Source organism: Pristiophorus japonicus, chromosome 21 (assembly GCF_044704955.1).
Source record: "Pristiophorus japonicus isolate sPriJap1 chromosome 21, sPriJap1.hap1, whole genome shotgun sequence".
NCBI lineage: Eukaryota > Metazoa > Chordata > Chondrichthyes > Pristiophoridae > Pristiophorus > Pristiophorus japonicus.
This window is the reverse complement of record NC_091997.1, coordinates 57,399,865-57,424,523: the sequence shown is the minus strand read 5'-3', so window position 1 is coordinate 57,424,523 and position 24,659 is coordinate 57,399,865. Positions and strand designations below refer to the sequence as shown.

General features: G+C 56.7%; 1 protein-coding gene across 2 annotated transcripts in view; it reads right to left on the bottom strand.

Moving 5' to 3' along the window:
* Positions 1-24,659, bottom strand: part of LOC139234009 (1-phosphatidylinositol 4,5-bisphosphate phosphodiesterase delta-3-like) — a 355,874-nt gene that overhangs the window by 120,156 nt on the left and 211,059 nt on the right. The window lies entirely within an intron of this gene.

Below are 24,659 nucleotides of genomic sequence, written 5' to 3'. Positions count from 1 at the left end.
GCACAGACAGAGCGCAGACTGGGCACAGACAGAGCGCAGACTGGGCACAGACAGAGCACAGACCGAGCACAGACTGAGTACAGACAGCGCACAGACAGGACACAGTCTGGGCATAGACTGAGCAGACAGGGCAAAGAGAGGGCACAGACTGAGCACAGACAGCGCACAGACTGAGCGCAGACTGAGCGCAGACTGAGCACAGACTGAGCACAGAGAGGGCACAGACTGAACGCAGACAGGGCGCAGACAGTCACAGACAGGACATAGTCTGAGCACAGACTGAGCGCAGAAAGGGCGCAGACAGGGCAGAGACAGGCACAGACAGAGCACACACAGAGCACAGACAGGGCACAGATAGGACACAGACAGGGCACAAACTGTGCACACAAGCCACAGACTGATCGCAGCGAAGGCACAGACAGGGCACCGACTGAGCACAGACAGGGGACAGATGGGTAGAGACAGGGCACAGACCGGGAATCGACAGGGTGCAGACAGGATGCAGACAGGGCACAGACTGAGCACAGAGAGGGCCCAGACAGGGCACAGACAGGACAAAGACAGGCACAGACTGAGCAGAGACTGAGTACAGACATGGCACAGACTGAGTTCAGACAGGGCACAGACTAAGCACAGACAAGGCACAGACAGGGCACAGACTGGGCACGGACAGGGCACAGATTGAGCACGGACAGGGCACAGGAAAGGCACAGACTTAGCGCAGGTAGTGCACAGACCGGGCATGGATAGGGCACAGACTGAGCACAGACAGGGCACAGACTTGTCACAGACTTGTCACAGACTGAGCGCAGACAGGGACAGACAGGGCACTGACTGAGCACAGATAGGGCACAGACTATGCACAGACAGGACATAGACTAAGCACAGACAGGACACAGACTGGGTATAGACTGAGCAGACAAGACACAGACAGGGCACAGACTGAGCACAGACAGTGCACAGACTGAGAACAGACAGAGCACAGACTGAGCACAGACAGCGCACAGACAGAGCGCAGACTGAGAACAGACAGCGCACAGACTGAGCACAGACTGAGCACAGAGAGGGCACAGACTGAGGACAGATAGGGCACAGACTAAGCACAGACAGGACACAGACTAAGCACAGACAGGACACAGACTAAGCACAGACAGGACACAGACTGGGTATAGACTGAGCAGGCAAGACACAGACAGGGCACAGACTGAGCACAGACAGGGCAAGACAGAGCACAGACAGAGCACAGACTGAGCACAGACAGGGCACAGTCAGGGCACAGACAGAGCACAGACTGAGCACAGACAGCGCACAGAGAGAGCACAGACTGAGCACAGACTGAGCACAGACAGTGCACAGACAGGCACAGACTGAGTACAGATAGGGCACAGACAAAGCACAGACAGGACACAGACTGGACACAGACAGGGCGCAGGCAGGACACAGACAGGGCGCAGGCAGGACACAGACAGGACACAGACAGGGCACAGACTGAGCACAGACAGTGCACAGACTGAGCACAGACAGAGCACGGATAGTGCACAGACTGGGCGCAGACAGGGCAAGATAGGGCACAGACTGGGCACGGACAGGGCACAGACTGAGCACGGACAGGGCACGGACAGGGCACAGGCAGGGCACAGACTGAGCGAAGGCAGTGCACAGACCGGGCATGGATAGGGCACAGACTGAGCACAGACAGGTTACAGACTTGTCACAGACTGAGCGCAGACAGGCACAGACAGGGCACAGACTGAGCACAGATAAGGCACAGACTATGCACAGACAGGACACAGACTAAGCACAGAAGGACACAGACTGGGTATAGACTGAGCAGGCAAGACACAGACAGGGCACAGACTGAGCACAGACAGCGCACAGAGAGCACAGACAGAGCGCAGACTGGGCACAGACAGAGCGCAGACTGGGCACAGACAGAGCACAGACCGAGCACAGACTGAGTACAGACAGCGCACAGACAGGACACAGTCTGGGCATAGACTGAGCAGACAGGGCAAAGAGAGGGCACAGACTGAGCACAGACAGCGCACAGACTGAGCGCAGACTGAGCACAGACTGAGCACAGAGAGGGCACAGACTGAACGCAGACAGGGCGCAGACAGTCACAGACAGGACATAGTCTGGGCACAGACTGAGCGCAGAAAGGGCGCAGACAGGGCAGAGACAGGCACAGACAGAGCACACACAGGGCACAGACAGGGCACAGATATGACACAGACAGGGCACAAACTGTGCACACAAGCCACAGACTGATCGCAGCGAAGGCACAGACAGGGCACAGACTGAGCACAGACAGGAGACAGATGGGTAGAGACAGGGCACAGACCGGGCATCGACAGGGTGCAGACAGGACGCAGACCGAGCACAGACTGAGCACAGACAGCGCACAGACAGGACACAGTCTGGGCATAGACTGAGCAAACAGGGCAAAGAGAGGGCACAGACTGAGCACAGACAGCGCACAGACAGAGCGCAGACTGAGCACAGATAGGGCACAGACTATGCACAGACAGGACATAGACTAAGCACAGACAGGACACAGACTGGGTATAGACTGAGCAGACAAGACAGACAGGGCACAGACTGAGCACAGACAGTGCACAGACAGAGAACAGACAGCGCACAGACTGAGCACAGACAGGGCCTTGACAGGGCACAGATTGAGCACAGACAGGGCACAGACAGAGCACAGACTGAGCACAGAGAGGGCACAGACTGAGCACAGACAGCGCACAGACAGAGCGCAGACTGAGCACAGACTGAGCACAGAGAGGGCACAGACTGAGGACAGATAGGGCACAGACTAAGCACAGACAGGACACAGACTAAGCACAGACAGGACACAGACTGGGTATAGACTGAGCAGGCAAGACACAGACAGGGCACAGACTGAGCACAGACAGTGCACAGACAGAGCACAGACAGCGCACAGACTGAGCACAGACAGCGCACAGACAGAGCGCAGACTGAGCGCAGACTAAGCGCAGACTGAGCACAGACTGAATGCAGACTGAGCACAGACAGGGAACAGACAGGGCACAGACTGAACACAGACAGGGCGCAGACAGGCACAGACAGGACACAGTCTGGGCACAGACTGAGCACAGACAGAGCACACACAGGGCACAGACAGGGCACAGGTAGGACACAGACAGAGCACAGACAGGGCACAGACTGAGCACAGATAAGGCACAGACTATGCACAGACAGGACACAGACTAAGCACAGAAGGACACAGACTGGGTATAGACTGAGCAGGCAAGACACAGACAGAGCGCAGACTGAGCACAGACAGCGCACAGACTGAGCGCAGACTGAGCGCAGACTGAGCACAGACTGAGCACAGAGAGGGCACAGACTGAACGCAGACAGGGCGCAGACAGTCACAGACAGGACATAGTCTGAGCACAGACTGAGCGCAGAAAGGGCGCAGACAGGGCAGAGACAGGCACAGACAGAGCACACACAGAGCACAGACAGGGCACAGATAGGACACAGACAGGGCACAAACTGTGCACACAAGCCACAGACTGATCGCAGCGAAGGCACAGACAGGGCACCGACTGAGCACAGACAGGGGACAGATGGGTAGAGACAGGGCACAGACCGGGAATCGACAGGGTGCAGACAGGATGCAGACAGGGCACAGACTGAGCACAGAGAGGGCCCAGACAGGGCACAGACAGGACAAAGACAGGCACAGACTGAGCAGAGACTGAGTACAGACATGGCACAGACTGAGTTCAGACAGGGCACAGACTAAGCACAGACAAGGCACAGACAGGGCACAGACTGGGCACGGACAGGGCACAGATTGAGCACGGACAGGGCACAGGAAAGGCACAGACTTAGCGCAGGCAGTGCACAGACCGGGCATGGATAGGGCACAGACTGAGCACAGACAGGGCACAGACTTGTCACAGACTTGTCACAGACTGAGCGCAGACAGGGACAGACAGGGCACTGACTGAGCACAGATAGGGCACAGACTATGCACAGACAGGACATAGACTAAGCACAGACAGGACACAGACTGGGTATAGACTGAGCAGACAAGACACAGACAGGGCACAGACTGAGCACAGACAGTGCACAGACTGAGAACAGACAGAGCACAGACTGAGCACAGACAGCGCACAGACAGAGCGCAGACTGAGAACAGACAGCGCACAGACTGAGCACAGACTGAGCACAGAGAGGGCACAGACTGAGGACAGATAGGGCACAGACTAAGCACAGACAGGACACAGACTAAGCACAGACAGGACACAGACTAAGCACAGACAGGACACAGACTGGGTATAGACTGAGCAGGCAAGACACAGACAGGGCACAGACTGAGCACAGACAGGGCAAGACAGAGCACAGACAGAGCACAGACTGAGCACAGACAGGGCACAGTCAGGGCACAGACAGAGCACAGACTGAGCACAGACAGCGCACAGAGAGAGCACAGACTGAGCACAGACTGAGCACAGACAGTGCACAGACAGGCACAGACTGAGTACAGATAGGGCACAGACAAAGCACAGACAGGACACAGACTGGACACAGACAGGGCGCAGGCAGGACACAGACAGGGCGCAGGCAGGACACAGACAGGACACAGACAGGGCACAGACTGAGCACAGACAGAGCACGGATAGTGCACAGACTGGGCGCAGACAGGGCAAGATAGGGCACAGACTGGGCACGGACAGGGCACAGACTGAGCACGGACAGGGCACGGACAGGGCACAGGCAGGGCACAGACTGAGCGAAGGCAGTGCACAGACCGGGCATGGATAGGGCACAGACTGAGCACAGACAGGTTACAGACTTGTCACAGACTGAGCGCAGACAGGCACAGACAGGGCACAGACTGAGCACAGATAAGGCACAGACTATGCACAGACAGGACACAGACTAAGCACAGAAGGACACAGACTGGGTATAGACTGAGCAGGCAAGACACAGACAGGGCACAGACTGAGCACAGACAGCGCACAGAGAGCACAGACAGAGCGCAGACTGGGCACAGACAGAGCGCAGACTGGGCACAGACAGAGCACAGACCGAGCACAGACTGAGTACAGACAGCGCACAGACAGGACACAGTCTGGGCATAGACTGAGCAGACAGGGCAAAGAGAGGGCACAGACTGAGCACAGACAGCGCACAGACTGAGCGCAGACTGAGCACAGACTGAGCACAGAGAGGGCACAGACTGAACGCAGACAGGGCGCAGACAGTCACAGACAGGACATAGTCTGGGCACAGACTGAGCGCAGAAAGGGCGCAGACAGGGCAGAGACAGGCACAGACAGAGCACACACAGGGCACAGACAGGGCACAGATATGACACAGACAGGGCACAAACTGTGCACACAAGCCACAGACTGATCGCAGCGAAGGCACAGACAGGGCACAGACTGAGCACAGACAGGAGACAGATGGGTAGAGACAGGGCACAGACCGGGCATCGACAGGGTGCAGACAGGACGCAGACCGAGCACAGACTGAGCACAGACAGCGCACAGACAGGACACAGTCTGGGCATAGACTGAGCAAACAGGGCAAAGAGAGGGCACAGACTGAGCACAGACAGCGCACAGACAGAGCGCAGACTGAGCACAGATAGGGCACAGACTATGCACAGACAGGACATAGACTAAGCACAGACAGGACACAGACTGGGTATAGACTGAGCAGACAAGACAGACAGGGCACAGACTGAGCACAGACAGTGCACAGACAGAGAACAGACAGCGCACAGACTGAGCACAGACAGGGCCTTGACAGGGCACAGATTGAGCACAGACAGGGCACAGACAGAGCACAGACTGAGCACAGAGAGGGCACAGACTGAGCACAGACAGCGCACAGACAGAGCGCAGACTGAGCACAGACTGAGCACAGAGAGGGCACAGACTGAGGACAGATAGGGCACAGACTAAGCACAGACAGGACACAGACTAAGCACAGACAGGACACAGACTGGGTATAGACTGAGCAGGCAAGACACAGACAGGGCACAGACTGAGCACAGACAGTGCACAGACAGAGCACAGACAGCGCACAGACTGAGCACAGACAGCGCACAGACAGAGCGCAGACTGAGCGCAGACTAAGCGCAGACTGAGCACAGACTGAATGCAGACTGAGCACAGACAGGGAACAGACAGGGCACAGACTGAACACAGACAGGGCGCAGACAGGCACAGACAGGACACAGTCTGGGCACAGACTGAGCACAGACAGAGCACACACAGGGCACAGACAGGGCACAGGTAGGACACAGACAGAGCACAGACAGGGCACAGAAGGCACAGAGTGATCGCAGCGAAGGCACAGACAGGGCACCGACTGAGCACAGACAGTGGACAGATGGGTAGAGACAGGGCACAGACCGGGCATCGACAGGGTGCAGACAGGACACAGACAGGGCACAGACTGAGCACAGAGAGGGCCCAGACAGGGCACAGACAGGACAAAGACAGGCACAGACTGAGCAGAGACTGAGTATAGACGTGGCACAGACTGAGCTCAGACAGGGCACAGACTGAGCACAGACAGGGCACAGACTGAGCACAGACAAGGCACAGACAGGGCACAGACTGGGCACGGACAGGGCACAGATTGAGCACGGACAGGGTATGCACAGGGTACAGGAAGGGCACAGACTGAGCGCAGGCAGTGCACATACCGGGCATGGATAGGGCACAGACTGAGCACAGACAGGGCACAGACTTGTCACAGACTGAGCGCAGACAGGCACATACAGGGCACAGACTGAGCACAGATAGGGCACAGAATATGCACAGACAGGACATAGACTAAGCACAGACAGAACACAGACTGGGTATAGACTGAGCAGGCAAGACACAGACAGGGCACAGACTGAGCACAGACAGTGCACAGACAGCGCACAGACAGAGCACAGACAGAGCACAGACTGAGCACAGACAGGGTACAGACAGGGCGCAGATTGAGCACAGACAGGGCACAGACAGGGCACAGACTGAGCACAGAAAGGGCACAGACTGAGCACAGACAGGGCACAGACAGAGCACAGACAGGGCAATGACAGGGCACAGACAGAGCACAGACAGGGCACAGACTGAGCACAGACAGGGCACAGACTGAACACACACAGGGCACAGACAGGAGAGACAGGTCACAGAGTGTAGACTGAGCACAGACAGGGCATAGACTGGGCACAGACTGAGCACAGACAGGGCACAGACAGAGCACAGACTGAGCACAGACAGGGCACAGACAGAGCACAGACAGGGCACTGACAGGGCACAGACAGGGCACAGACAGAGCACAGACTGAGCACAGACAGGGCACAGACAGAGCACAGACTGAGCACAGACAGGGCACAGACAGAGCACAGACAGGGCACTGACAGGGCACAGAGCACAGACAGGGCACAGACTGAGCACAGACAGGGCACAGACTGAACACACACAGGGCACAGACAAGACACAGACAGGTCACAGAGTGTAGACAGAGCACAGACAAGGCACAGACAGGGCACAGACTGGGCACGGACAGGGCACAGATTGAGCACGGACAGGGTATGCACAGGGTACAGGAAGGGCACAGACTGAGCGCAGGCAGTGCACAGACCGGGCATGGATAGGGCACAGACTGAGCACAGACAGGGCACAGACTTGTCACAGACTGAGCGCAGACAGGCACAGACAGGGCACAGACTGAGCACAGATAGGGCACAGAATATGCACAGACAGGACATAGACTAAGCACAGACAGAACACAGACTGGGTATAGACTGAGCAGGCAAGACACAGACAGGGCACAGACTGAGCACAGACAGAGCACAGACAGAGCACAGACTGAGCACAGACAGGGTACAGACAGAGCGCAGATTGAACACAGACAGGGCACAGACAGAGCACAGACTGAGCACAGAAAGGGCAAAGACTGAGCACAGACAGCGCACAGACAGAGCACAGACAGAGCACAGACTGAGCACAGACAGGGCACAGATTGAGCACAGACAGAGCACAGACTGAGCACAGACTGAGCACAGACAGGGCACAGACTGAGCACAGACAGTGCACAGACAGAGCACAGTGCACAGACTGAGCACAGGCAGGGCACAGACTGAGCACAGACTGAGCACAGAGAGGGCACAGACTGAGGACAGATAGGGCACAGACTAAGCACAGACAGGACACAGACTAAGCACAGACAGGACACAGACTGGGTATAGACTGAGCAGGCAAGACACAGACAGAGCACAGACATAGCACAGACAGGGCACAGACAGGGCACAGACAGAGCACAGACTGAGCACAGACAGCGCACAGACAGAGCACAGACAGAGCACAGATTGAGCACAGACTGAGCACAGACAGTGCACAGACTTAGTACAGATAGGGCACAGACAAAGCACAGACAAGACACAGACAGGGCGCAGGCAGGACACAGACAGGGCGCAGGCAGGACACAGACAGGACATAGACAGGGCACAGTCTGAGCACAGACAGTGCACAGACTGAGCACAGACAGAGCACGGATAGGGCACAGACTGAGCGCAGACTGGGCGCAGACAGGGCGCAGGCAGAACACGGACAGAGCGCAGGCAGGACAGACAGGACACAGACAGGGCACAGACTGAGCACAGACAGAGAACAGACTGAGCACAGAGAGGGCACAGACTGAGCACAGATAGGGCACAGACTAAGCACAAGACAGGACACAGACTGGGTATAGACTGAGCAGGCAAGACACAGACAGGGCACAGACTGAGCACAGACAGTGCACAGACAGAGCACAGACAGAGCACAGACTGAGCACAGACAGGGCACAGATTGAGCACAGACAGGGCACAGCAGAGCACAGACAGTGCACAGACAGGGCGCTGACCGGGCACAGAGCACAGACAGGGCACAGACTGAGCAGAGACAGGGCACAGACAGGGCACAGACAGGACACAGACAGGTCACAGAGCGTAGACTGAGCACAGACAGGGCATAGACTGGGCACATACATGGCACAGACAGAGCGCAAACAGGGCACAGACAGGGACAGACAGAGCACAGACTGGGCACAGACAGGGCACAGACTGAGCGCAGAGGGGGCGCAGACAGGGAACAGACACGGCACAGACTGAGCATAGACAGGGCACAGACTGAGCACAGACAGGGCACAGACTGAGCACAGACAGAGCACAGACAGAGCACAGACAGAGCACAGACAGAGCACAGACTGAGCACAGACTGAGCACAGACAGCACACAGACAGGACACAGTCTGGGCATAGACTGAGCAGACAGGGCAAAGAGAGGTCACAGACTGAGCACAGACAGCGCACAGACAGAGCACAGACTGAGCACAGACTGAGCACAGAGAGGGCACAGACTGAACGCAGACTGAGCACAGACAGGGCACAGACTGAGCACAGAAAGGGCACAGATTGAGCACAGACAGAGCACAGACTGAGCACAGACAGGGCACAGACAGCGCACAGATTGAGCACAGACAAGAGCACAGACTGAGCACAGACAGGGCACAGACAGCGCACAGACAGAGCACAGACTGAGCACAGACAGAACACAGACTGAGCACAGACTGAGCACAGACTGAGCACAGACAGCGCACAGACAGAGCACAGACAGAGCACAGACAGCGCACAGACAGGGCACAGACAGAGCACAGAGTGAGCACAGACAGCGCACAGACAGAGCACAGACAGAGCACAGACTGAGCACAGACTGAGCACAGACAGTGCACAGACAGTGCACAGACTGAGTACAGATAGGGCACAGACAAAGCACAGACAGGACACAGACAGGGCGCAGGCAGGACACAGACAGGGCGCAGGCAGGACACAGACAGGACATAGACAGGGCACAGTCTGAGCACAGACTGGGCGCAGACAGGGCGCAGGCAGAACACGGACAGAGCGCAGGCAGGACACAGACAGGACACAGACAGGGCACAGACTGAGCACAGACTGAGCACAGACAGAGCACGGATAGGGCACAGACTGAGCGCAGACTGGGCGCAGACAGGGCAAGACAGGGCACAGACTGGGCACAGACTGGGCAGGAAAGGGCACAGACAGGGCACAGACTGAGCGAAGGCAGTGCACAGACCGGGCATGGATAGGGCATAGACTGAGCACAGACAGGGCACAGACTTGTCACAGACTGAGCGCAGACAGGCACAGACAGGGCACAGACTGAGCACAGATAGGACACAGACTATGAACAGACAGGACACAGACTGGGTATAGACTGAGCAGACAAGACACAGACAGGGCACAGACTGAGCACAGACAGTGCACAGACAGAGAACAGACTGAGCAGAGAGGGCACAGACTGAGCACAGACAGGTCACAGATTGAGCACAGGCAGGACAAAGATAGGGTACAGACAGGACCCAGAGCGGGAATAGGCAGGACACAGACTGGCACAGAGAGTGCAAAGACTGAGAACAGACAGGGCACAGACAGGGAACCGACTGGGCATGGACAAGGCACAGACTGAGCACAGACCGGGCACAGACAGAGCTGAGACTGCACATAGACTGAGCACAGACAGGTCACAGACAGGGCACAGACAGGGCACAGACTGAGCACAGACAGTGCACAGACAGGTAAAAACTGACCACAGACAGTGCACAGACAGGGCACAGACTGAGTACAGATTGGGCACAGACAAAGCACAGACAGGACACAGACTGGGCATAGACTGAGCAGACAGGACACAGACAGGGAACAGACTGAGCACAGACAGCGCACAGACAGGGCACAGACAGAGCACAGACTGAGCACAGACAGGGCACAGATTGAGCACAGAGAGGGCACAACAGAGCACAGACAGTGCACAGACAGGGCGCTGACCGGGCACAGAGCACAGAATACGGCACAGATTGAGCACAGACAGAGCACAGACAGAGCACAGACAGAGCACAGACTGAGCACAGACTGAGCACAGACTGGGCGCAGACAGGGCGCAGGCAGAACACGGACAGAGCGCAGGCAGGACAGACAGGACACAGACAGGGCACAGACTGAGCACAGACAGAGAACAGACTGAGCACAGAGAGGGCACAGACTGAGCACAGATAGGGCACAGACTAAGCACAAGACAGGACACAGACTGGGTATAGACTGAGCAGACAAGACACAGACAGGGCACAGACTGAGCACAGACAGTGCACAGACAGAGAACAGACTGAGCACAGAGAGGGCACAGACTGAGCACAGATAGGGCACAGACTAAGCACAGACAGGACACAGACTGGGTATAGACTGAGCAGGCAAGACACAGACAGGGCACAGACTGAGCACACACAGTGCACAGACAGAGCACAGACAGAGCACAGACTGAGCACAGACAGGGCACAGATTGAGCACAGAGCACAGACAGGGCACAGACTGAGCAGAGACAGGGCACAGACTGAGCACAGACAGTGCACAGACAGAGAACAGACTGAGCACAGAGAGGGCACAGACTGAGCACAGATAGGGCACAGACTGAGCACAGATAGGGCACAGACTAAGCACAGACAGGACACAGACTGGGTATAGACTGAGCAGGCAAAACACAGACAGGGCACAGACTGAGCACAGACAGTGCACAGACAGAGCACAGTTGAGCACAGACAGTGCACAGACAGGGCGCTGACCGGGCACAGAGCACAGACAGGGTACAGACTGAGCAGAGACAGGGCAGAGACAGGACACAGACAGCTCACAGAGCGTAGACTGAGCACAGATAGGGCATAGACTGGGCACATAAATGGCACAGACTGTGCGCAAACAGGGCACAGACAGGGACAGACAGAGCACAGACTGGGCACAGACAGGGCACAGACTGAGCGCAGAGAGGGCGCAGACAGGGAACAGACACGGCACAGACTGAGCATAGACAGGGCACAGACTGAGCACAGACAGGGCACAGACTGAGCACAGACAGAGCACAGACAGAGCACAGACAGTGCACAGACTGAGCACAGACAGCGCACAGACAGGACACAGTCTGGGCATAGACTGAGCAGACAGGACAAAGAGAGGTCACAGACTGAGCACAGACAGCGCACAGACAGAGCGCAGACTGAGCACAGACTGAGCACAGAGAGGGCACAGACTGAACGCAGACTGAGCACAGACAGGGCACAGACTGAGCACAGAAAGGGCGCAGACAGGGAACAGACTGAGCACAGACAGAGCACAGACAGGGCACAGACTGAGCACAGACAGATCACAGATTGATCACAGGCAGGACAAAGATAGGGTACAGACAGGACCCAGAGCGGGAATAGGCAGGACACAGACTGGCACAGAGAGTGCAAAGACTGAGAACAGACAGGGCACAGACAGGGAACCGACCGGGCATGGACAAGGCACAGACTGAGCACAGACCGGGCACAGGCAGAGCTGAGACTGCACATAGACTGAGCACAGACAGGGCACAGACAGGGCACAGACAGGGCACAGACTGAGCACAGACTGAGCACAGACAGTGCACAGACAGGTAAAAACTGAGCACAGACAGTGCACAGACAGGGCACAGACAGGGCACAGACTGAGCACAGACAGTGCACAGACAGGTAAAAACTGAGCACAGACAGTGCACAGACAGGGCACAGACTGAGTACAGATTGGGCACAGACAAAGCACAGACAGGACACAGACTGGGCATAGACTGAGCAGACAGGACACAGACAGGGAACAGACTGAGCACAGACAGAGCACAGACTGCGCACAGACAGGGCACAGACAGCGCACAGACAGAGCACAGACTGAGCACAGACAGAACACAGACTGAGCACAGACTGAGCACAGACTGAGCACAGACAGCGCATAGAGCACAGACAGAGCACAGACAGCGCACAGACAGAGCACAGACAGAGCACAAACTGAGCACAGACAGAGCACAGACAGAGCACAGACAGAGCACAGACTGAGCACAGACTGAGCACAGACTGAGCACAGACAGCGCACAGACAGAGCACAGACAGAGCACAGACAGAGCACAGACTGAGCACAGACTGAGCACAGACAGTGCACAGACAGTGCACAGACTGAGTACAGATAGGGCACAGACAAAGCACAGACAGGACACAGACAGGGCGCAGGCAGGACACAGACAGGGCGCAGGCAGGACACAGACAGGACATAGACAGGGCACAGTCTGAGCACAGACAGTGCACAGACTGAGCACAGACAGAGCACGGATAGGGCACAGACTGAGCGCAGACTGGGCGCAGACAGGGCGCAGGCAGAACACGGACAGAGCGCAGGCAGGACACAGACAGGACACAGACAGGGCACAGACTGAGCACAGACAGAGCACGGATAGGGCACAGACTGAGCGCAGACTGGGCGCAGACAGGGCAAGACAGGGCACAGACTGGGCACAGACTGGGCAGGAAAGGGCACAGACAGGGCACAGACTGAGCACAGACAGGACACAGACTGGGTATAGACTGAGCAGGCAAGACACAGACAGGGCACAGACTGAGCACAGACAGTGCACAGACAGAGCACAGACAGAGCACAGACTGAGCACAGACAGGGCACAGACTGAGCAGAGACAGGGCACAGACAGGGCACAGACAGGACACAGACAGGTCACAGAGCGTAGACTGAGCACAGACAGGGCATAGACTGGGCACATACATGGCACAGACTGAGCGCAAACAGGGCACAGACAGGGACAGACAGAGCACAGACTGGGCACAGACAGGGCACAGACTGAGCGCAGAGAGGGCGCAGACAGGGAACAGACACGGCACAGACTGAGCATAGACAGGGCACAGACTGAGCACAGACAGGGCACAGACTGAGCACAGACAGAGCACAGACAGAGCACAGACAGAGCACAGACAGAGCACAGACTGAGCACAGACTGAGCAGAGACAGCACACAGACAGGACACAGTCTGGGCATAGACTGAGCAGACAGGGCAAAGAGAGGTCACAGACTGAGCACAGACAGCGCACAGACAGAGCGCAGACTGAGCACAGACTGAGCACAGAGAGAGCACAGACTGAACGCAGACTGAGCACAGACAGGGCACAGACTGAGCACAGAAAGGGCACAGATTGAGCACAGACAGAGCACAGACTGAGCACAGACAGGGCACAGACAGCGCACAGATTGAGCACAGACAGAGCACAGACTGAGCACAGATAGGGCACAGACTAAGCACAAGACAGGACACAGACTGGGTATAGACTGAGCAGACAAGACACAGACAGGGCACAGACTGAGCACAGACAGTGCACAGACAGAGAACAGACTGAGCACAGAGAGGGCACAGACTGAGCACAGATAGGGCACAGACTAAGCACAGACAGGACACAGACTGGGTATAGACTGAGCAGGCAAGACACAGACAGGGCACAGACTGAGCACACACAGTGCACAGACAGAGCACAGACAGAGCACAGACTGAGCACAGACAGGGCACAGATTGAGCACAGAGCACAGACAGGGCACAGACTGAGCAGAGACAGGGCACAGACTGAGCACAGACAGTGCACAGACAGAGAACAGACTGAGCACAGAGAGGGCACAGACTGAGCACAGATAGGGCACAGACTAAGCACAGACAGGACACAGACTGGGTATAGACTGAGCAGGCAAGACACAGACAGGGCACAGACTGAGCACAGACAGTGCACAGACAGAGCACAGTTGAGCACAGACAGTGCACAGACAGGGCGCTGACCGGGCACAGAGCACAGACAGGGTACAGACTGAGCAGAGACAGGGCAGAGACAGGGCACAGACAGGACACAGACAGGTCACAGAGCGTAGACTGAGCACAGATAGGGCATAGACTGGGCACATAAATGGCACAGACTGTGCGCAAACAGGGCACAGACAGGGACAGACAGAGCACAGACTGGGCACAGACAGGGCACAGACTGAGCGCAGAGAGGGCGCAGACAGGGAACAGACACGGCACAGACTGAGCATAGACAGGGCACAGACTGAGCACAGACAGGGCACAGACTGAGCACAGACAGAGCACAGACAGAGCACAGACAGAGCACAGACAGTGCACAGACTGAGCACAGACAGCGCACAGACAGGACACAGTCTGGGCATAGACTGAGCAGACAGGGCAAAGAGAGGTCACAGACTGAGCACAGACAGCGCACAGACAGAGCGCAGACTGAGCACAGACTGAGCACAGAGAGGGCACAGACTGAACGCAGACTGAGCACAGACAGGGCACAGACTGAGCACAGAAAGGGCACAGATTGAGCACAGACAGAGCACAGACTGAGCACAGACAGGGCACAGACAGCGCACAGATTGAGCACAGACAGAGCACAGCCTGAGCACAGACAGGGCACAGACTGAGCACAGAAAGGGCGCAGACAGGGAACAGACTGAGCACAGACAGAGCACAGACAGGGCACAGACTGAGCACAGACAGGTCACAGATTGAGCACAGGCAGGACAAAGATAGGGTACAGACAGGACCCAGAGCGGGAATAGGCAGGACACAGACTGGCACAGAGAGTGCAAAGACTGAGAACAGACAGGGCACAGACAGGGAACCGACCGGGCATGGACAAGGCACAGACTGAGCACAGACCGGGCACAGGCAGAGCTGAGACTGCACATAGACTGAGCACAGACAGGGCACAGACAGGGCACAGACAGGGCACAGACTGAGCACAGACAGTGCACAGACAGGTAAAAACTGAGCACAGACAGTGCACAGACAGGGCACAGACTGAGTACAGATTGGGCACAGACAAAGCACAGACAGGACACAGACTGGGCATAGACTGAGCAGACAGGACACAGACAGGGAACAGACTGAGCACAGACAGAGCACAGACTGAGCACAGACAGGGCACAGACAGCGCACAGACAGAGCACAGACTGAGCACAGACAGAACACAGACTGAGCACAGACTGAGCACAGACTGAGCACAGACAGCGCATAGAGCACAGACAGAGCACAGACAGCGCACAGACAGAGCACAGACAGAGCACAAACTGAGCACAGACAGCGCACAGACAGAGCACAGACAGAGCACAGACAGAGCACAGACTGAGCACAGACTGAGCACAGACTGAGCACAGAGAGGGCACAGACTGAGCACAGATAGGGCACAGACTAAGCACAGACAGGACACAGACTGGGTATAGACTGAGCAGGCAAGACACAGACAGGGCACAGACTGAGCACAGACAGTGCACAGACAGAGCACAGTTGAGCACAGACAGTGCACAGACAGGGCGCTGACCGGGCACAGAGCACAGACAGGGTACAGACTGAGCAGAGACAGGGCAGAGACAGGGCACAGACAGGACACAGACAGGTCACAGAGCGTAGACTGAGCACAGATAGGGCATAGACTGGGCACATAAATGGCACAGACTGTGCGCAAACAGGGCACAGACAGGGACAGACAGAGCACAGACTGGGCACAGACAGGGCACAGACTGAGCGCAGAGAGGGCGCAGACAGGGAACAGACACGGCACAGACTGAGCATAGACAGGGCACAGACTGAGCACAGACAGGGCACAGACTGAGCACAGACAGAGCACAGACAGAGCACAGACAGAGCACAGACAGAGCGCAGACTGAGCACAGACTGAGCACAGAGAGGGCACAGACTGAACGCAGACTGAGCACAGACAGGGCACAGACTGAGCACAGAAAGGGCGCAGACAGGGAACAGACTGAGCACAGACAGAGCACAGACAGGGCACAGACTGAGCACAGACAGGTCACAGATTGAGCACAGGCAGGACAAAGATAGGGTACAGACAGGACCCAGAGCGGGAATAGGCAGGACACAGACTGGCACAGAGAGTGCAAAGACTGAGAACAGACAGGGCACAGACAGGGAACAGACAGGGCATGGACAAGGCACAGACTGAACACAGACCGGGCACAGGCAGAGCTGAGACTGCACATAGACTGAGCACAGACAGGGCACAGACAGGGCACAGACAGGGCACAGACTGAGCACAGACAGTGCACAGACAGGTAAAAACTGAGCACAGACAGTGCACAGACAGGGCACAGACTGAGTACAGATTGGGCACAGACAAAGCACAGACAGGACACAGACTGGGCATAGACTGAGCAGACAGGACACAGACAGGGAACAGACTGAGCACAGACAGAGCACAGACTGAGCACAGACAGGGCACAGACAGCGCACAGACAGAGCACAGACTGAGCACAGACAGAACACAGACTGAGCACAGACTGAGCACAGACTGAGCACAGACAGCGCATAGAGCACAGACAGAGCACAGACAGCGCACAGACAGAGCACAGACAGAGCACAAACTGAGCACAGACAGCGCACAGACAGAGCACAGACAGAGCACAGACTGAGCACAGACTGAGCACAGACTGAGCACAGACAGAGCACAGACAGAGCACAGACAGAGCACAGACTGAGCACAGACTGAGCACAGACAGTGCACAGACAGTGCACAGACTGAGTACAGATAGGGCACAGACAAAGCACAGACAGGACACAGACAGGGCGCAGGCAGGACACAGACAGGGCGCAGGCAGGACACAGACAGGACATAGACAGGGCACAGTCTGAGCACAGACAGTGCAGAGACTGAGCACAGACAGAGCACGGATAGGGCACAGACTGAGCGCAGACTGGGCGCAGACAGGGCGCAGACAGGGCGCAGGCAGAACACGACAGAGCGCAGGCAGGACACAGACAGGACACAGACAGGGCACAGACTGAGCACAGACAGAGCACGGATAGGGCACAGACTGAGCGCAGACTGGGCGCAGACAGGGCAAGACAGGGCACAGACTGGGCACAGACTGGGCAGGAAAGGGCACAGACAGGGCACAGACTGAGCACAGACAGGACACAGACTGGGTATAGACTGAGCAGGCAAGACACAGACAGGGCACAGACTGAGCACAGACAGTGCACAGACAGAGCACAGACAGAGCACAGACTGAGCACAGACAGGGCACAGACTGAGCAGAGACAGGGCACAGACAGGGCACAGACAGGACACAGACAGGTCACAGAGCGTAGACTGAGCACAGACAGGGCATAGACTGGGCACATACATGGCACAGACTGAGCGCAAACAGGGCACAGACAGGGACAGACAGAGCACAGACTGGGCACAGACAGGGCACAGACTGAGCGCAGAGAGGGCGCAGACAGGGAACAGACACGGCACAGACTGAGCATAGACAGGGCACAGACTGAGCACAGACAGGGCACAGACTGAGCACAGACAGAGCACAGACAGAGCACAGACAGAGCACAGACTGAGCACAGACTGAGCAGAGACAGCACACAGACAGGACACAGTCTGGGCATAGACTGAGCAGACAGGGCAAAGAGAGGTCACAGACTGAGCACAGACAGCGCACAGACAGAGCGCAGACTGAGCACAGACTGAGCACAGAGAGGGCACAGACTGAACGCAGACTGAGCACAGACAGGGCACAGACTGAGCACAGAAAGGGCACAGATTGAGCACAGACAGAGCACAGACTGAGCACAGACAGGGCACAGACAGCGCACAGATTGAGCACAGACAGAGCACAGACTGAGCACAGACAGGGCACAGACAGCGCTCAGACAGAGCACAGACTGAACACAGACTGAGCACAGACTGAGCACAGACTGAGCACGGACAGCGCACAGACAGAGCACAGACAGAGCACAGACAGCGCACAGACAGGGCACAGACAGAGCACAGACTGAGCACATACAGCGCACAGACAGAGCACAGACAGAGCACAGACAGAGCACAGACTGAGCACAGACAGTGCACAGACAGTGCACAGACTGAGTACAGATAGGGCACAGACAAAGCACAGACAGGACACAGAATGGGCGCAGGCAGGACACAGACAGGGCGCAGGCAGGACACAGACAGGACATAGACAGGGCACAGTCTGAGCACAGACAGTGCACAGACTGAGCACAGACAGAGCACGGATAGGGCACAGACTGAGAGCAGACTGGGCGCAGACAGGGCGCAGGCAGAACACGGACAGAGCGCAGGCAGGACACAGACAGGACACAGACAGGGCACAGACTGAGCACAGACTGAGCACAGACAGAGCACGGATAGGGCACAGACTGAGCGCAGACTGGGCGCAGACAGGGCAAGACAGGGCACAGACTGGGCACAGACTGGGCAGGAAAGGGCACAGACAGGGCACAGACTGAGCGAAGGCAGTGCACAGACCGGGCATGGATAGGGCACAGACTGAGCACAGACAGGGCACAGACTTGTCACAGACTGAGCGCAGACAGGCACAGACAGGGCACAGACTGAGCACAGATAGGGCACAGACTATGAACAAACAGGACACAGACTGGGTATAGACTGAGAACAGACAGGGCACAGACAAAGCACAGACAGGACACAGACTGGGCAAAGACTGAGAACAGACAGGGCACAGACAGGGAACCGACCGGGCATGGACAAGGCACAGACTGAGCACAGACCAGGCACAGACAGAGCTGAGACTGCACATAGACTGAGCACAGACAGGTCACAGACAGGGCACAGACAGGGCACAGACTGAGCACAGACAGTGCACAGACAGGTAAAAACTGAGCACAGACAGTGCACAGACAGGGCACAGACTGAGTACAGATTGGGCACAGACAGGACACAGACTGGGCATAGACTGAGCAGACAGGACACAGACAGGGAACAGACTGAGCACAGACAGAGCACAGACAGAGCACAGACAGAGCATAGACTGAGCACAGACAGCACACAGACAGGACACAGTCTGGGCATAGACTGAGCAGACAGGGCAAAGAGAGGTCACAGACTGAGCACAGACAGCGCACAGACAGAGCGCAGACTGAGCACAGACTGAGCACAGAGAGGGCACAGACTGAATGCAGACTGAGCACAGACAGGGCACAGACTGAGCACAGAAAGGGCACAGATTGAGCACAGACAGAGCACAGACTGAGCACAGACAGGGCACAGACAGCGCACAGATTGAGCACAGACAGAGCACAGACTGAGCACAGACAGGGCACAGACAGCGCACAGACCGGGCATGGATAGGGCACAGACTGAGCACAGACAGGCACAGACTTGTCACAGACTGAGCGCAGACAGGCACAGACAGGGCACAGACTGAGCACAGATAGGGCACAGACTATGAACAAACAGGACACAGACTGGGTATAGACTGAGCAGACAAGACACAGACACGGCACAGACTGAGCACAGACAGTGCACAGACAAAGAACAGACTGAGCACAGAGAGGGCACAGACTGAGCACAGACAGGTCACAGATTGAGCACAGGTAGGACAAAGATAGGGTACAGACAGGACCCAGAGCGGGAATAGGCAGGACACAGACTGGCACAGAGAGTGCAAAGACTGAGAACAGACAGGGCACAGACAGGGAACCGACCGGGCATGGACAAGGCACAGACTGAGCACAGACCAGGCACAGACAGAGCTGAGACTGCACATAGACTGAGCACAGACAGGTCACAGACAGGGCACAGACAGGGCACAGACTGAGCACAGACAGTGCACAGACAGGTAAAAACTGAGCACAGACAGTGCACAGACAGGGCACAGACTGAGTACAGATTGGGCACAGACAGGACACAGACTGGGCATAGACTGAGCAGACAGGACACAGACAGGGAACAGACTGAGCACAGACAGAGCACAGACAGAGCACAGACAGAGCATAGACTGAGCACAGACAGCACACAGACAGGACACAGTCTGGGCATAGACTGAGCAGACAGGGCAAAGAGAGGTCACAGACTGAGCACAGACAGCGCACAGACAGAGCGCAGACTGAGCACAGACTGAGCACAGAGAGGGCACAGACTGAACGCAGACTGATCACAGACAGGGCACAGACTGAGCACAGAAAGGGCACAGATTGAGCACAGACAGAGCACAGACTGAGCACAGACAGGGCACAGACAGCGCACAGATTGAGCACAGGCAGAGCACAGACTGAGCACAGACAGGGCACAGACAGCGCACAGACAGCGCACAGACAGAGCACAGACTGAGCACAGACAGAACACAGACTGAGCACAGACTGAGCACAGACTGAGCACAGACAGCGCACAGACAGAGCACAGACAGAGCACAGACAGCGCACAGACAGGGCACAGACAGAGCACAGACTGAGCACAGACAGCGCACAGACAGAGCACAGACAGAGCACAGACAGAGCACAGACTGAGCACAGACTGAGCACAGACAGTGCACAGACAGTGCACAGACTGAGTACAGATAGGGCACAGACAAAGCACAGACAGGACACAGACAGGGCGCAGGCAGGACACAGACAGGGCGCAGGCAGGACACAGACAGGACATAGACAGGGCACAGTCTGAGCACAGACAGTGCACAGACTGAGCACAGACAGAGCACGGAATGGGCACAGACTGAGCGCAGACTGGGCGCAGGCAGAACACGGACAGAGCGCAGGCAGGACACAGACAGGACACAGACAGGGCACAGACTGAGCACAGACTGAGCACAGACAGAGCACGGATAGGGCACAGACTGAGCGCAGACTGGGCGCAGACAGGGCAAGACAGGGCACAGACTGGGCACAGACTGGGCAGGAAAGGGCACAGACAGGGCACAGACTGAGTGAAGGCAGTGCACAGACCGGGCATGAATAGTGCACAGACTGAGCACAGACAGGGCACAGACTTGTCACAGACTGAGCGCAGACAGGCACAGACAGGGCACAGACTGAGCACAGATAGGGCACAGACTATGAACAGACAGGACACAGACTGGGTATAGACTGAGCAGACAAGACACAGACAGGGCACAGACTGAGCACAGACAGTGCACAGACAGAGAACAGACTGAGCACAGAGAGGGCACAGACTGAGCACAGACAGGTCACAGATTGAGCACAGGCAGGACAAAGATAGGGTACAGACAGGACCCAGAGCGGGAATAGGCAGGACACAGACTGGCACAGAGAGTGCAAAGACTGAGAACAGACAGGGCACAGACAGGGAACCGACCGGGCATGGACAAGGCACAGACTGAGCACAGACCGGGCACAGACAGAGCTGAGACTGCACATAGACTGAGCACAGACAGGTCACAGACAGGGCACAGACAGGGCACAGACAGGGCACAGACTGAGCACAGACAGTGCACAGACAGGTAAAAACTGAGCACAGACAGTGCACAGACTGGGCACAGACTGAGTACAGATTGGGCACAGACAAAGCACAGACAGGACACAGACTGGGCATAGACTGAGCAGACAGGACACAGACAGGGAACAGACTGAGCACAGACAGCGCACAGACAGGGCACAGACAGAGCACAGACTGAGCACAGACAGGGCACAGATTGAGCACAGACAGGGCACAACAGAGCACAGACAGTGCACAGACAGGGCGCTGACCGGGCACAGAGCACAGACAGGGCACAGATTGAGCACAGACAGAGCACAGACAGAGCACAGACTGAGCACAGACTGAGCACAGACAGCGCACAGACAGAGCACAGACAGGGCAAGACAGAGCACAGACTGAGCACAGACAGGGCACAGACAGGGCACAGACTGAGCATAGACTGAGCACAGACTGAGCACAGACAGCGCACAGACAAAGCACAGACATAGCACAGACAGGGCACAGAAAGGGCAAAGACAGGGCACAGACAGAGCACAGACTGAGCACAGACAGCGCACAGACAGAGCACAGACAGAGCACAGATTGAGCACAGACTGAGCACAGACAGTGCACAGACAGTGCACAGACTTAGTACAGATAGGGCACAGACAAAGCACAGACAAGACACAGACAGGGCGCAGGCAGGACACAGACAGGGCGCAGGCAGGACACAGACAGGACATAGACAGGGCACAGTCTGAGCACAGACAGTGCACAGACTGAGCACAGACAGAGCACGGATAGGGCACAGACTGAGCGCAGACTGGGCGCAGACAGGGCGCAGGCAGAACACGGACAGAGCGCAGGCAGGACAGACAGGACACAGACAGGGCACAGACTGAGCACAGACAGAGAACAGACTGAGCACAGAGAGGGCACAGACTGAGCACAGATAGGGCACAGACTAAGCACAAGACAGGACACAGACTGGGTATAGACTGAGCAGGCAAGACACAGACAGGGCACAGACTGAGCACAGACAGTGCACAGACAGAGCACAGACAGAGCACAGACTGAGCACAGACAGGGCACAGATTGAGCACAGACAGGGCACAACAGAGCACAGACAGTGCACAGACAGGGCGCTGACCGGGCATAGAGCACAGACAGGGCACAGACTGAGCAGAGACAGGGCACAAACAGGGCACAGACAGGACACAGACAGGTCACAGAGCGTAGACTGGGCACATACATGGCACAGACTGAGCGCAAACAGGGCACAGACAGGGACAGACAGAGCACAGACTGGGCACAGACAGGGCACAGACTGAGCGCAGAGAGGGCGCAGACAGGGAACAGACACGGCACAGACTGAGCATAGACAGGGCACAGACTGAGCACAGGCAGGGCACAGACTGAGCACAGGCAGAGCACAGACTGAGCACAGACTGAGCACAGACAGGGCACAGACAGAGCACAGACTGAGCACAGACAGGGCACAGACAGAGCACAGACTGAGCACAGACAGGGCACAGACAGAGCACAGACAGGGCACTGACAGGGCACTGACAGAGCACAGACAGGGCACAGACTGAGCACAGACAGGGCACAGACTGAACACACACAGGGCACAGACAGGACACAGACAGGTCACAGAGTGTAGACTGAGCACAGACAGGGCATAGACTGGGCACATACATGGCACAGACTGAGCACAGACAGGGCACAGACATGTCACAGACTGAGCGCAGACAGGCACAGACAGGTCACAGACTGAGCACAGATAGGGCACAGAATATGCACAGACAGGACATAGACTAAGCACAGACAGAACACAGACTGGGTATAGACTGAGCAGGCAAGACACAGACAGGGCACAGACAGCGCACAGACAGCGCACAGACAGAGCACAGACTGAGCACAGACAGGGCGCAGATTGAGCACAGACAGGGAACAGACAGAGCACAGACTGAGCACAGAAAGGGCACAGACTGAGCACAGACAGAGCACAGACAGAGCACAGACTGAGCACAGACTGAGCACAGAAAGGGCACAGACTGAGCACAGACAGCGCACAGACAGAGCACAGACAGAGCACAGACTGAGCACAGACAGGGCACAGATTGAGCACAGACATAGCACAGACTGAGCACAGACAGGGCACAGACTGAGCACAGACAGTGCACAGACAGCGCACAGTGCACAGACTGAGCACAGGCAGGGCACAGACTGAGCACAGACAGAGCACAGACTGAGCACAGACAGGGCACAGACAGAGCACAGACTGAGCACAGACAGGGCACAGACAGAGCACAGACTGAGCACAGACAGGGCACAGACAGAGCACAGACAGGGCACTGACAGGGCACAGACAGAGCACAGACAGGGCACAGATTGAGCACAGACAGGGCACAGACTGAACACACACAGGGCACAGACAGGACACAGACAGGTCACAAAGTGTAGACTGAGCACAGACAGGGCATAGACTGGGCACATACATGGCACAGACTGAGCGCAAACAGAGCACAGACAGAG